This window comes from Crocuta crocuta, unplaced genomic scaffold (assembly GCF_008692635.1).
Source record: "Crocuta crocuta isolate KB4526 unplaced genomic scaffold, BGI_CrCroc_1.0 scaffold16, whole genome shotgun sequence".
Lineage (NCBI taxonomy): Eukaryota > Metazoa > Chordata > Mammalia > Carnivora > Hyaenidae > Crocuta > Crocuta crocuta.
In genome coordinates this window covers 2,098,273-2,102,106 of record NW_027531893.1, presented here as the reverse complement: position 1 = coordinate 2,102,106, position 3,834 = coordinate 2,098,273, and positions in this window count along the sequence as shown.

Genomic DNA, 3,834 nt, shown 5'->3' with positions numbered 1-3,834 from the left:
CAGGCCTGCGGGCGGGGGTGCCGGATCGGGTTGAAAGACCGAGTAACAGATGGCGGAGAACTCCCGTTTGAAAAGTTTTTGAACAGCACAGTCGCTACGAGACTTGCTTTGACGACTCAGGGTGTAACTGAAGGGTCATTTAACCTAGACGTCAAGAGAAGGAACACGGGCCTGACGCCGCGGCGCGCCCGAGGGGGAACCCGAGCATCGTTTTAGACGTTTGGCCTGTCACTTTCAGTTTCCCGGAAAACACTGCCTTAAGCCCGTTTTAAACGGGGTGGTGGGGGCACCTGTGAGTCCGCCCAACACCTTTCGTGTCCGTTGTCCTGCGTTTCGGTACCCGCTCCAGCCGTGAGAAGCCTGCCTTCCGAGACGCTGGGCTTGGGCTTTGAAGTGCTGGCTGTGTCCTGACGATCCCGGGGAAAGCCACAGTTTTCTAACTAGATTCTTCGGTGCAAGAGTTTCCTTCCACCTNCGCCCCCCGCCGCCACCACCTTAGGCCTCTCTGAGACCTGATTCTACCTTCAGTGCACATGTTTCAAAAGTTGAACTTTAAATCCCAGGCTTTAAGGAATCTCCCGCAACTTTTACACTGTTGAGTTAAATTTCTGCCGTCTTAGTTTGTTTGAATTAGTTTGGAGGTCATTTATTTTTCCCCCTCTTCCCTCCGTGTCCTCTTCAAGTTCGGTTAACTGTTTGACTTTCACTAACAGTGGGTTGGCCCTCAGAGTTTCCTATGAGACTCACAGAGGAAAAAGGTACTGGAAACAGTGCGAAGCGTTCAGCGCCCCGCGTCGGTGTCGACGCTGGCAACTAGGGGACAGCATCCCGCGGCCTCCGGTGACCTCGTGGGGCCGGTCGGCTGCGGTCACGAACGTGTCCGCCGAGGCTCCCGGGGCCCGGGTGGCAGCCCTGAGCCCCTGCCGGCCCGAGGGGTCGACGGNAAAAAAAAAAAAAAAAAAAAAAAAAAAAAAAGCTGGAAGAATAAGAAGGCTGTGCATCATTCAAAGACTGAATGGGGTCGGTTCCTGCTGCCGGTGGAGGGGGAAGAAACCCCTCCTCTACCTAACCCTGTGATTCACAGCTTCTCGTAAATTTACATAATACAAAGGCGTAGATGTAAACCTAAAGGACAAAAATAATAATTCAACAGCACATATTCCATTTTCGCACCGCGGGCCTGGAAAAGTTCCCGGTGTTGGCACGTTCGCTGATTTCCAAAGCTTTATACTTATGACGGAGAATAACTGAACTTTCACACCACTGTTGAAAGAAGAGGCGGAGAGGGAGAAAAAAGGGAGAGAAAGAGACACTGGCTTTAATGACGCTGATTTGGAGTTCTTGGTAAAAGGCGAAAGATTTATACGATCTGAAGAGAAACCAGAGTATTGATTTGGAGTTCTTGGGAAAGGCAAAACAATTTTAAAAATTAAGAGCATATGCTGCGTTCAAAAGGCGGCAGGCATGATAATAGTTGGGGTTCCTTACTTTCCCAACGATCCTTCCCCCTTTTATTTGGCAGATATCGACGTTTTATTTGAAAAGCAAAATCATTAGCCTTTCATATTAGCAGAATCTTCCAATGTATTATTTCTCTAGATAGTGAAGGCCCCAACATATACTGAAAGAATAATGACTCCTCTGTGAAGAGGGCTCCAACTGGCCCCTTCACATATGAGATGGAAAAGTGAAAGGCAGCAGCTACAAAGTACACGTGGTGGCTGTCGCTGCCTTTCTAGGATGAGTGTTTTTCCTTTCTTTTCTGAATTTGAACTTGGATACCACTAGTCACTTCCAAATCCAGAGCCCTACTCGAAACATTTTCTTAATGATTCCCTGTGGAATCACGTGCCGGGACATAGGCAAATCCAGCTGCAAGATCTTTGGGACCGGAGCGGCCCCTTATTTTAGTCACGATGGTCGCACTGGTGCTGGTGACCTTTCCTCTCGCGCTCTGCCTCCGCCAATGAGCCTCGAGTCCAGATGTGAGTGAGCGTCGGAGCCCTCCCCTTATTGTTTAGACGTGGGGGATGTGGTAACCGGAAATCACAAACGGGAAAGACCGTTGTCCCCTCCACTTTCTCCTACATCTTACCCATACTGCAGCTTCCCTTATCTGTGCAAACCCTGTATGCAAAACTAGCCTCTGTAATCCCTTTCCTTCAGGTTCCTCACTATCCTTAAATTTGTTTTTCATGTTTATTTACTTACTTTGAGAAAGAGACAGCACAAGCAAGGGAAGGGCAGACAGAGAAGGAGAGAGAGAGAATCCCAAGCAGACTCTGCACTGTCAGTACAGAGCCCGATGCTGGGCATGAACTCTAGAACATGACCTGAGCCAAAGTTGGATCATTTACTGACTGAGGCCCCTGCCCCCCACCTTACTATCCTCTTAAAGCTGGATTCTTCAATTATCCATTGAGATGCAGAACAACATTTCCTCCTTTCTAAGAAAGTTCTTCATATGTACTTCTACCACCAACTCGTCCCACACATTTTGAGGGCTGAAATATACAGCGCTAGTTTCCTGCCCTGCTTGGCCTCCTAAACCAGAGCGCCTTCATCCGGGGAAGGCCACACAGCTAGTGGATCCCTTGTTAACCACAACACATGGTAGCAGTTTCCCTTTGCCTTGAATTGTTTTTCTGTGAAATGGGACTAAATCAAAGCCTTTTTCGTTCTTGGGAGGCTTGGAGATTGAAAAGAGATTTTAAAATAGAACTACTTTGCATATGAAAAGCTATCGATCACCTTGTTAAAAAGTTAGGCTATAAACTTTTCCAAAATATTTCTCAGACAACTGTATTTAAAAAACACCCCTTCTGCTCAGTGATTTGATTTCTGGTTAAATACATGGGCATGTTAAAATGCACATAAAGAATCACATTTGCTAAGTTATTTTTCACAGCCTTGAGGATTTTCCTTATCCTCAGGGGCCTGCGTTCCCACATTCAGTCCTGAGGTCCCCAGGGGACACTTTTTTCTGCAGAATGACGAATTAACCTTTCACAAAAGCTTTTCAAAAATCCCAGTTTGATTAAAGCAGATTTCATCTCTTTAGAAGCAGTTATGCATTTCTAAAATTAATCAACTTTCTGATAGACTATCCTAATTATATGAAAGAACATACCCAGCAATCACACAATGTAACAACAAAAAACCTGGGCAGTTTGAACGAATGACAATGAATGAGATTCTTCAATACAGCAACTTTGAAGTGTGTTTTAAAAAATTATTACCCCGCTTTGGGTGTGGGGGAGGACCTGACCAAAGCTCTCTCTTCCCACAACCCGCCGCAACCCCGCCTTTCCACGGTTCACTTTCCAGGTTTTGAAATATGGTCATGTTGGGTTCTGACCTTTTACTATGTACCCCCCCCCTTAGTGAAACTTTTTCTACCTCCCTACCAAAATCTCCTTCCAACGTTACAATTAGTTGTGCTTCCCCTTGGCATTTTAGGGAAATGCCCTAAAAAACACATTTCAGCATTGAAATGTTTCTTTCTGTCAATCACACCCACGAGAGATATTACTTGCTGGATGTTAGTAAGGAAGTAGTGTCAAAAGGCAAACCAGAATTGATTTGAAGCATACATGGAAATAATTTGACACAGCACTTTTAATTTTTGCAAAGGTACAAATTGTGTAGAGGGGATCCATGAACTAAGTCTGTGTCTGAGCCCAGGAAAGGGTAACTCCTCTGCCTGATGGTTCTTGAATTCAAAATGAACTCTTCACTTCCTCTCTGACTTTAGAACCACTGATCCCAGGGATGGCAAAAGATTTTATTTTAGTTTTAAAAATATTTTTAATGTTTTATTGTTTGTGGGGGGGG